Genomic DNA, 12,179 nt, shown 5'->3' with positions numbered 1-12,179 from the left:
TTCAGATGACCCAGACCTTTTCTCAAAAGGGGGGGAAGAGGAAGAAAGATGGGAGGAGAAATTGGAATGTTAATACCCCCCTCCAAATCTGGGGCAAACTGGTGGAGACGATAGCAGTGGGGAAGCTATGTAGAAAATCTTATTTTTTATAAGCCCCCGATTTTCCCCCAGCATAACTAATTTTTATTTGGCTTTGGCTTTCTGTAAATTTAATTACCCAAAGTGTATTTCTACATATATAGCAGGGGACCAAAACACTGGAAAGAAAATACAGTCTTGAAGAGACTAGTAAATTAATTGTGATGACTATGTTGGATTTCTATTTCTTTTGTTGAGTCAGAGTACTACAATCAAGTGCTAGCATATAACTTAGGATGCTTCTAGATTCCATGTTCTGTTTTTTGTGAAGCTCATTGTGTTTAACACAATGTGACAAATCAGGTAAAGACTGTTAACAGCCACACAGTTCACACCCTGCCCTTAATGAACCTTTCAGTTACTGCACACACTCCAAATTTGCGGAGGATGCACCTGTGTTACTCGCAGCCAGGTATTCCCAAACCCCTCAACACAAGTGTCCTTTCTCATTTTCTGCACCCCAATACAATCCCTTGCCAATACCTTACCAAAAACACCTATACCTTTTCCCCATACAAATATTTAACTTTAACATAGAAAATACACACTAATATAAGCAACATCAAAACACCATTTCATCCTTTTCTCTTCTTATGTTTAAGATGATTATGCTGATTTTAACATTGTATGACTGTAAAACCCAATTTAAAAAAATTAAAAAGGAAAAGGAAGAGGAGGAAAACTACCGCTCAACTTTATGATCAGTGAAATATTTGCTATTGCAAAGGTAGCATTTCTGTTTTTAAAATATATACATGGCCATGAAAGGAATCAGCCCCACTCATATCAGTCAGGATCTGCTAGGAAGCAAGCTGTGTGCTGCCTCTCTGATCAGAGCCTCACCATCACCCAGGGAACGAACAACAGAACGAAGCCCCTTGGCCAGTGACTCCTGCTGCACAGGCCTTCAATAAAATGTGATGAGTCTTCCCAAAACAAAAAAACCACAGCCCGGCTCAGGAGGAGCTCAAGAACCTCCTTTACAACATGAATGACTGCTACTCCAAGCTGCGCGAGCTGGTGCTGAGGATCCCGCAAGGCACAAAAGTCAGCCAAGTGGAAATCTTCCAGCACGTTATCGACTAGATCTATGACCTGCAGATCGTGTTAGAGGAAGGGGCAAAGAAGGGGCAAGATCCTCCCGCAGCCGAGACTTCCCTACTCTCTTTAAAAGCTGCAGAACGGGCATCCGAACTTTGCTCAAAAGAGGAGAGGAAACTCTGCCACTAACCTATCAGGAACCACCTTCGTTATCGGGGCCAGGTAGGGACCCCAAGATCTCCTGCAATGCTTTTGAAAAGTTTTTTGCAGATAAAGTCTGATTGAAAGTGATCCAAAACATGAAGGAAGAAATGGCTTGCCATCTGCACAAGTACCAAGACCTTCTGAATGTAAAGATGGCTCTTGATATTGAGATTGCCACTTACAGGAAACTGCTGGAGGGAGAAGAGAGCAGAATCACAATGCGCATTCTGACTTTTGCATCCCTGAACCTGAGAGAAACAAACTTTGTTTTTTTTTTTAATAAATTTTTATTCATTTTCCATAAATAAAGAATAAAACAAAACAAAAACATAAATAAACACAAAAATGACTTCCCCATACCACCCCTTTTCTGCATTCTTGTTTCAAGATTTTCCAGCAACCCTTTTGTATTACACTTATTTCTATTTCGTGAATTTAACTTCCAAAATATATTTAAGACAACTGTAGTTCTTTATCTCTTATAACCCTGATCCTCTAATTTTCCAAATTACAACAATTTTTAAGGTAAACTTTAAACTTGTTCCAGTCTTCATCCACCGCCTCTTTCCCTCGGTCTCGTATTCTGCCAGTCATCTCTGCCAGTCCCATATAGTCAATCACCTTCGTCTGCCATTCTTCCAACGTGGGTAGATCTTGTGTCTTCCAATACTTTGCTAGAAGAATTCTTGCTGCTGTTGTGGCATACATAAAGAATGTCCTATCCTTCTTTGGCACCATTTGGCCCACCATACCCAGGAGAAAGGCCTCTGGCTTTTTATTAAAGGTTCTCTTCAGAACTTTTTTAATTTCATTATAGATCATTTCCCAGAAAGCCTTAATCCTCGGGCAGGTCCACCAAAGGTGGTAGAAGGTTCCCTCCGTTTCGTTACACTTCCAACATTTGTTATTGGGCAAATGATAAATCTTTGCTAACTTAGCCGGAGTCATGTACCACCTGTAGATCATTTTCATAATGTTTTCTCTTAAGGCATTACATGCCGTAAATTTAACACCAGTGGTCCATAACTGCTCCCAGTCAGCAAACTCAATGTCATGCCCTATATCCTGTGCCCATTTAATCATACTAGATTTCATCATTTCATCTTGGGTATTCCATTTCAACAGCAAATTGTACATTCTTGACAAGTTTTTAGTATTGGGTTCTAACAGTTCTGTTTCTAGTTTCGACTTCTCCAATTGGAAGCCTTTCTTTCTGTCCTGTTTGAATAGCTCATTTATCTGACGATAATGTAACCAATCTCTCACTTTAAACTTCAATTTCTCGAAACTCTGCAATTTTACTTTTTCGCCATCTTGTTCTATCATTTCAAAATATTTAGGCCAATTAGAATCCATATTCAATTTTTCCACCTCTTTTGCCTCCATTGGTGACAGCCACCTGGGGGTTCTACTTTCAAACAAGTCTTTATACCTTATCCAGACATTGTACAAAGCTTTCCTTACCATATGGTTCTTAAAGCCTTTATGCGCTTTTACCTTGTCATACCATATATATGCATGCCAACCATGTCTATTATCAAACCCTTCAAGATCCAAAATGTCTGTATTCTCGAGGAGCAGCCAATCTTTCAGCCAGCAAAATGCTGCTGATTCATAGTAAAGTCTTAAGTCCGGCAGGGCAAACCCTCCTCTATCTTTTGCATCTGTTAATGTCTTAAATTTTATTCTTGGCTTTTTGCCCTGCCAAACAAATTTCGATATATCTTTCTGCCACCTCTTGAAACAGTCCATCTTGTCTATTATTTGCAGTGTCTGAAACAGGAATAACATTCTAGGCAATACATTCATTTTGATAACAGCAATTCTGCCTAACAAGGAAAGTTTCAGCCTTGACCATATGTCTAGATCTTTCTTAACTTCTGTCCAACATTTATCGTAATTGTCTTTAAATAAGTTCATATTTTTAGCTGTCAAGTTCACCCCCAAGTACTTCACTTTTTTTACTATCTCCAAACCTGTTTCCTTCTGAAATGTCTCTTTTTCCTCATTTGTTAAGTTTTTCTCCAGCACTTTAGTTTTTTGTTTATTCAATTTAAATCCTGCAACTTGACCAAATATCTCAATCAGTTCTAAAACTCTTTTTGTACTGGTGCTTGGCTGCTGTAAGGTCAAAACTAGGTCATCTGCAAATGCCCTCAGTTTATACTCTTTCACTCCGAGCTGGATTCCTTTAACCAACTGGTCCTTTCTAATCATATTTAACAAGACCTCCAGGACCAGTATAAAAAGTAGAGGGGAGATAGGGCATCCCTGTCGTGTTCCTTTCTCTATAGCTATCTCTTCCGTTACCACATTGTTCACAATTAGCTTTGCCTTCTGCTCAGAGTATATTGCCCCTATACCATTTTCAAAACCTTGACCTACCCCCATCCCATGGAGATTCTTTTTCATAAAACTCCAGCAAATATTATCGAAGGCTTTCTCCGCGTCCACAAAAATTAAAACTGCCTTTCTGTTGATGTTTATTTCCAGCAATTCCACAATGTCTATTATGTTTCTCACGTTGTCAGACATGTGTCTTCCCGGGAGAAAGCCAGCTTGGTCCTTATGAATCTCACCTATCAGTACTTTCTTCAATCTTTTTGCTAAAATATCTGCAAATATTTTGTAATCCACATTTAGTAATGATATCGGGCGGTAGTTCTTAACCTGGTTCTTTTCAGTCTCAGTTTTTGGTATAAGCGAAATAAAAGCCTCTTTCCACGTTTCAGGTGCCTTTTTCCCCTCCAGTATTTCATTGCAAACTTCTTTCAATGGTTGCACTAAACATTCTTTCAAAGCTTTATAGTATCTGGCCGTCAGACCATCTGGTCCTGGAGACTTTCCCAATTGCGCTTTTTGAATGGCCTCCTCTATTTCTTGTTCTGTTATTTTCTCATTCAAAGTCAATTTGCTTTGTTCTGAAATTTTAGGTAGTCCATGATTTTTAAGAAATTCATCTATTTCTTGTTCATTCACTGGCCCTTGTGTATATAGCTTCCTAAAAAAGCTTTGGAAACAATTACTTATCTCATTTGGCTTATGGATATTCTTTCCCTCTACCTCCAAACAAGTAACTGTATTCAATTTTTGCCTCTTTTTCAATTGCCATGCAAGAAGCTTCCCACATTTGTCTGCTGACTCGAAAGTCCTTTGTCTCATTTGTTTAATTTTCCATTCTATCTCTTGGTTTGTCAATTCCATATATTGCGTCTGGTGGTACTTTATTTCTCTCAAAATTTCTTGAGACTTTGGATTAGATCTCAATTTTTTTTCTCCTTCCTTCATTTTCTCTAAAATTTTTTCTTTCCTTTCATTTTGCTTTTTCCTCTTAATTGAATTCTGTTGTATCAGGAAGCCTCGCATTACGGCTTTACTCGCGTCCCAAATTGTTCTTTTTTCCACTTCTGTTCTGAGGTTTATCTCAAAGTAATCTTTCAATGTTTTTAGGGCCTTTTTGCAAAATTGTTCGTCTCTAAATAGGGAGTCATTCATTCTCCATCTAAAGGATCCAGTTGTTGTCATTTTCATTTCCATCTTTACTGCATTGTGGTCGGAGCAGGTTTTTGGGCAGATTTCTACTTTCTTTATCTTCGTAGCCATCACGCTAGATACCCAGATTTGGTCGATTCTTGTCCATGTCATTTTAGATTCTGAAAAAAAGGTTCCCTCTCTCTCCAGAGGGTTCTTTGTCCTCCAGATGTCAATCAAGTCCATGTTTTCCGTCATTTCAAAGAAAGTTTTTGGTAATCTTCCTTCTTTAGAAATTATCTGTCTTTGTGCCTTGTCCATGTTTGTGGAGACCACTCCATTCATGTCCCCCATCAATATTATTTTGCAGTCGAGGTAGTCCAGTAGAGTTTCATGCAACTTCTTAAAGAATTCGGCCTTCCCATCATTAGGTGCATATATTCCAATTATCAAATACTTTTCTCCCTGAATCTGTACTTCAATTGCCACATATCTTCCTTCTTCATCCTTAAATTTCATTTTTGGGTCCAATTTTTCTTTTGCATAAATCACTACTCCTCTCTTTTTTACTTTATCGGAAGATATAAATTCTTGTCCTAATCTTTTGTTCACCAACAGTTTCCTGTGTGCTCTGGTTATATGAGTTTCTTGTAGACATATCAGGTCCAATTGTTCCCTTTTCAAAATATGAAAAACTTGTCGTTTTTTCCTGGGATGGTTCAAACCATTGCAGTTCCAACTAAGAAGTTGCAGCGACATTTTGTTTATTAGATATTTGACCCTCCGACTGCTCCAAGCTTTTCTTCCTCTTCAGTTGGCGGTTGTGGTAATCCAAATGATAGATTTGCAATGTCTGTTAGCCCTCCTCCTTCTGGTGTTGATTCTTGTCCTCCTCTTGCTAGGCCCACCGTACCTTTCTGTAGGTCCTCTAGATTCCTTTCCAAGAAGTTTTCTTTTTCCTGTACTGATCTTATTCTTCTTTTCTTCCCTTTGTAGTTGAAGGACAACCCCTGTGGAAATTCCCACCTGAAAGGAATAAAGTTCTTCCTCAACAAATTGGCTAAGTCTCTATAAAAAGTCCTCACTTCCAGGATATATTTGGGAATGTCCTTAAAGATTTGGACTTGAGTGTTTCCAATTACCAAAGCTTTTTGATAGTGAAGGTCCAATATCTTGTCTCTTTCCTCTTTGGTTCTAAAAGTAATCAGGCAATCCCTTGGCTTCACACTTTGCTTCCTACCAAGTCTGAAAGCAGTTGTTATCTCTAGTTCATCCTCCTCGAGATCTCCTTGCCAATTTTCTAAGATTGCCTCTGTGAGAAATTCCTTCAGGTTGTCCTTTTCATTCTCTGGAACCTGTCTTAATTTCAAATTCCGTTCTTTCCGTTGTAGCTCCAGTAAGGAGAGGGCCGCTTCATGCTCATTCACCTTTTTCTCTATCGGTGCAAATTTTCCCTGTGTCTCCTCGGCAATGGATCTTGCACTCTCTGCGATTTTCTTAGTTTCTGTAGATTCCTGAATCAACCTATTTATAGATTCTGTATTAGTTGCCACTGACGTGGTATTCAAGTCCAGTCTTGCTGTGAGTTCTGTCAATTTCTTTGAATTTTCTGTAGATTGCTTTGTTAAGGCCTCTAGGGATTGATTTATTTTAAGCAGTGCCTGTGTCATAGATTCCATTGATGCTGTTGTCACACTTTCCGGCGCAGGCACTGTACTGCCAGAGATTGAGCCTCTTTTCTTTTGTGTCACTTTAGCTTTAGATCTGGTTCTTATCTCCTCTGCCGTGCCACTCATATCCCAAGGCCGTTCTCACAGGAAAAGCTTCTAATGGAAAATTCCACTGTCAGCCAGTTACTTCACAGTTTTTCCCTCTTGGTCCTCCAGAGGGAGCAATTAATAGTGTCCAGATTAAAGGAGACAAAGAAACAGAAAGCCGGATGTAAAGAATCAAAAGTCCGCCATTAAAGTTCTTTAAAACTTTTTCTCCAGATAGAATCAAAATATCAAGATATCTGTAACAAAGTCCCGTTAAGTCTTAAAATTCGTTCACCATTTAAGGTATAATCTATTTCCACTTCATACCTATTTTAAAGGACAATTTTCCGGTGTTAATTCCTGGCAGATCGTCACCAAGGGATCAGGGCAGTGGAAAGCTTTGTTTCCTTTAAGTTTAAAGTATCTTCACCAAGTTGTCTTTTCCCCCCCCCTTCTCCTCCGATCAGGGGGAAGGAGATACTTTTGACAGCTCAGGGTTGACAGTTCGCAACTAAGTTTCTTGTAACTGCAGCGAGATCTTTCGTTGCTTTAAATTTCTGCAGTCCGGGGGGGGCAGACTTCCTTATTTTATTCCCTCCCGTTTTCAGCCAAATTTTCAAGTTTAAAGGGTCCCGATTCTTTTTCTGCTCTTACTCACGGGAATCCAGTCCAGATTTTCCTTTCAGGAAGAAATCGGCGCTCTCCGCTTATGGCGACGCGGCTTCACTCCGCAGGCTGGGTAACGACTCTCAGCACCGCGCTCACTCCCGATGCCGCTCCGGAGCCTTTAAAAAGGCTCTTTCACAGTACCGGGGGGCGCAAAGGTGCCCACCGAATCTCCTTGCTCTCAGGCTTCCGCGCCTGAGATTTTAGGGGTCCCCCGCTCGCCGTAGCGGGTAAGACCCGAACTTGCGGAGCAGTCCTTCTCCGGAGCTCGGAGAAAGGACCGCCATTAAGCGCTGGCACCGACCGGAAGTCCGAGAAACAAACTTTGAGTCTATCCAAATAGACACGCACTCCAAGAGAACACTTCTTATCAAGACTGTTGAAACTAGAGATGGAGAAGTTATCAATGACACTTCTCACCATGATGAACTGGAGTGAAGAAAAGAAGAGCACATCTTCCTTGTGCCAAAATGAACCCTTAGCAATTTAGAATATTTGTTAGGAAAGCAGCAGCAGAGATATCCTCCCCTTATCTTGACTTATTTGCTTCCATTATAAGGGGGGAAGAGAAGCATGCATGTGTGAAAAGCAATGTTGTCCAATGAAATTTGATATTGTGTCATTCCAGGCCGACAGATTTTTGAAGAAAAATTCAATGGTGCATAGCGGGCTATCAGTCTGTGTGTAGTTCAGATTCTGCAGTTTGATTGCACCCAAATGGCAGAACTTTCAGAGTGCTGAGATTATACTGTGCTGGAAATGTAAAGAAGGACTTTCAATTAGCAGTGTCACATTTAACTTCCCTTAAAAGGTGGAGTGAGAAATCTAGTATTTGAACTTAGCAAAAAAAGAAAAGAAAAGAAAAGGGGGGCGGGGGAAAGAGCAAACCCTATCGAGGGAAAATTGTGCATGCCCTGCAGCTTTGTATAACGATAGCTTAAAAACTTGTAAGTGGCTTATCAATAAAGAAAGGAAAAAAGAATATCTTTTCTTTACCTTCTGGTAAGAAACCATTCTAATATTCTGTGTGAAAAAGGCTCTGTATGATATTGTAATTTGATTTTTTGTAATTAAGACAACAACCTCATGCACTCTCCCAAAAAAGAACAAGAAACAATTTAAACAGCTTTTTCCTGCCACTCTCATTCACCGTGTTGAGTGTTGTGAGTGTGGTGGCTTGCATTGCCTTGGTCCGCCTCTCAGGGACCATCCAGTAGAGGACGGGACAAGCCATTCCTTGGACCTCAGCCAGGATCCAGGAGGAGTCCCCCCACCACCAGTGCTCTTCCAGTAGGGGAGAGTAGTGGATCCGGGTGCGCATGAGGGGCAGGGGCTCCTGAGACCTCTAGTCGTCTGTCGAATGGACAATGTTGAAACAGAGCTTTATCGAATGTGAATGCTGGTCTCTATGATCCCTATTGATAGTTGTTATGATTTCTTCATTCAGTGGGGATTGAAAGAAAAGTCAGTTTTCACATCCAAAAAAACCAAGAAAAAGAAAAACATTTATTTGGATTTTCATTCGGTCTGCAAAAGAAGAGAAGAAAGATGCAGTGCTTCATCAGGCACAATCATTAGAGAGGTTCATTCAGGGATTAATTAACAAAAAAGAAGAGGGGATGCTAACAGCCAAAAAGTCTGCATCATACTACTGTTTGACTCGTGTTTCGCAACCCTTTCGTGTGCCTGTCCCTCTCTGAAAAGCTTAGTACAAAAAATTGAAAAGCTTAGTACAAAAAAAAAAGTTATTGTGTGGGTGTTCACCTATGTTGATGCCTCGTTCAATGGCCTGACACTGCTGCAGCTGGCTCTGATTTCGCTCTTCACTAGATTTTTCGGATGACCCAGACCTTTTCTCAAAGGGGGGGGGGGGGGAGAGGAAGAACCGCTGGAATACCGAGATAAAGAGGAGGAGGAAGAAGAGTAGTACGACAAGATTGGAAAACAAAGAATGCTTACCAGTATTGAAGTTACAAAAAATGCATTCTGACAAAACGAAAAGCTTAGAGAAAAAAGAAAAAAAAAGTTTATAGTGTGGGTGTTCACCTATGTTGTTGCCTTGTTCAATGGTCTGACACTGCTGCAACTGGCTCTGATTTCGCTCTTCACTATTCCCCTTCTTAATGAAAAGCACCAGGTTGAAATTGACCATTCTTGTGAACCAGAATCTCAGAAATGCACTGGCAAAAATCCCTAGTTAAACCCAGGGATGAAGCGCAAACCTCAACCTCTCAAGTCAAGTTCTACAGTCAGTGCAAATATTTGGTACTGCAATTGTAGTATTGTTCTTTTTAAAATATAAAATTGCAGGTTTTCCCACAGTTTCTGTACGTACATCAGCTATATGTACGCTTTGCCCTCTTTCTATACGAGGATTGTCTTACAAACATGCCATCAGGTGGTACAGCCACACAACTCAGGGCAGGGCATCATAACAGGCTTCCAAACAAATAAACAACTATTAACCAGGAGGAAGGAACAAGAATGATCGGCAACTAGAGCAAAATCTTTAGTTTTATCTTCACATCTTAAGCCAGCCTATGAGACAAAACAATATATTTGGTGTAGAGCACAGATAGCCAAGTGGAACGTATGGCAGATGTGGATGAATACTTCTAGGTTACATTGAGGAATTTGACCGCAAAGAGCCAAGGAAATGGGCCTGGCTAGCAAGGCAAAATGGGGGGGGGGAATTGGAATTTTAATACCCGCCCCCATTTGGGACAAACTGATGGAGGTGATAGCGATGGGGCAGCTACAAGAATTCTTGCGGAAAAGGCGTTTGCAAAACAACTAAGGAAACAGTTCAAAGTAAAATATTTAGGACCAGCAAAAAACGATCTTGGTCAAGAGATCCAGTGAAGGAAGATTTTTGTTAAGTGAAAGAAAGACAATCATTGAAAGCAACAACATGCACAAATGGCTATAAATTTGGGAATTGTGTTGTATGATGTGTGAATACTTTTGAATATGTTTATAATACTGTATTCTGTTCGAATGAGAGGGGGTGTTAGGAATACATTCTTTAAGAAACAGATAAAAGTTCCTGGAGGCTTTAAAAAGGGTTCCAGAATTTTCTTTAGTGCCTAGGAGTGGCACTCTAGGATTGATTGGTGTCCACTGGTGGTGCAAATAAAGGGAGGAAGTTGCAGGCTGCAATGTCCGTAGAAGGACAGCACACTCACACCCAACACACACAACACACAAAAACTCTCAGAACACACGCTGACAACAAGGTTGGAAGTAAGACAATGTGTGCTGCTGATACTGTGAGTTTTGCTGTGTCAGGATTGTTAACTCCTGGACTGAGATTATACTATGCTGGAGATATAAAGAAGTAATTTAAATTTGCAGGGTCGCATTTAACTTGCCTTAAAAGGTGGAGAGAGAAATCTAGTATTTGCTCTTAGCAAAAAAAAGAAAAGATAAGAAATGGGGGGCAGGGGAAAGAGCAAACCCTATCGAAGGAAAATTGTGTATGTCCTGCAACTTTGTATAACAATAGCTTTAAAACGAATAAGTGGTTTATTAATAAAGAAAGTAAAAAAGAACACTTTTTCTTTACCTTCTGGTAGAAAACCATTCTAATATTCTGTGTGTAAAAAGCCTCTGCATTATATTGTAATTTGATTTTTTTGTAATTAAGACAAGAACCTTGTGCACTCTCAGAAAAAAGAACAAAAAAGAATTTAAAGAGCTTCTTCCTGCCGCTCTCATTCACCGTGTTGAGTGTTGTGATTGTGGTGGCTTGCATTGCCTTGGTCCGCCTCCCAGGGACCATCCAGCAGAGGGTGGGATAAGCCATTCCTGGGACAGTTCTTCATTCAGTAGGACTTGAAAATAAAGATATTTTTCACATCCAAAAAAACCAAGAAAAAGAAAAACATTTGAATTTTCATTCTGTCTGCAAAAGGAGAGAAGAAAGATGCAGCGCTTCATCAGGCACAAGCATTAGAGAGGTTCATTCAGGGATAAATTCACAAAAAAGAAGAGGGGATCCTAACAGCCAGAAAGGCTGCATCATATTCGTGTTTCGCAACCCTTTTGTGTGCCTGTCCCTGAAATTGACCATTCTTGTGAACCAGAATCTCAGAAATGCACTGGCAAAAGTCCCAGGTTAAACCCAGGGGTGAAGCGCAAACCTCAACCCCTCAAGTCAAGTTCAGAGCCGATGGCCCAGCTGAGGGGAATGGAGCTTTTGCCTGGCCAAGCAGTCGAGTGGGTGCAGGGTCGTCCCCAGGGAGGATTCCTATGTTGGGGAAAGTATCCAGTAAATGTTAGAATTTAATCTGTGTGTGGTGTGTTAGAACTGTTGCGTGAGGCCCTTTCTGCAGTTCTGAGTTGGTTCAGAAAACAAAGCAGAGTTTGAAAGGAGAGTCTTTACAATGGGTGACCTGGGGGAAGAAGTTGAAGTCTTGTAAAGGCGGCAAGCTGGGGAGAGGTTCAGAGCACGATGGTTGATGTTATTTTGAATCCTAAACTGCAGCCATGGAAGAGTTTGTTCTTTGAAAAATGAAAAATAAAAAAACCCTTTAAAAAAAAGAAGAGGAAGAGGGGGAAACAACCAGGTATACAATGGAAATTGAATAATATTGTATAAAAAGGATAATATAAGAGCATTTAGTTAGAAGACTTTGAAATTGAGGTAGAATAATGTAAGCAGAATTAGTAAATACTTAAAGAACCAGAAGGGGAAGTTGAGGGGAGTCTTTGGGTGGGGGGGAGAACTGGATTTTATTTCATCCTTTTCTCTTCTTATGTTTAAGATGATTATGCTGATTTTAACATTGTATAACTGTAAAACCCAATTAAAAAAATTTAAAGAAGAAGAGGCAGAGGAGGAATACTACCGCTCAACTTTATGATCAGTCAAAATACTTGCTACTGCAAAGGTAGCATTTC

The 12,179-nt window shown here is 40.2% G+C and overlaps 1 pseudogene across 1 annotated transcript in view; it reads right to left on the bottom strand.

The window, feature by feature from the left end:
- Positions 1-12,179, bottom strand: part of LOC310698058 (putative G-protein coupled receptor 34) — a 197,003-nt pseudogene that overhangs the window by 68,866 nt on the left and 115,958 nt on the right. The gene's annotated exons all lie outside the window — the stretch shown is intronic.

This window comes from Podarcis liolepis (assembly GCF_965112155.1).
Source record: "Podarcis liolepis genome assembly, chromosome: Z".
NCBI lineage: Eukaryota > Metazoa > Chordata > Lepidosauria > Squamata > Lacertidae > Podarcis > Podarcis liolepis.
The sequence above is the reverse complement of the archived record's forward strand: the minus strand, read 5'-3'. Positions and strand labels throughout refer to the sequence as shown.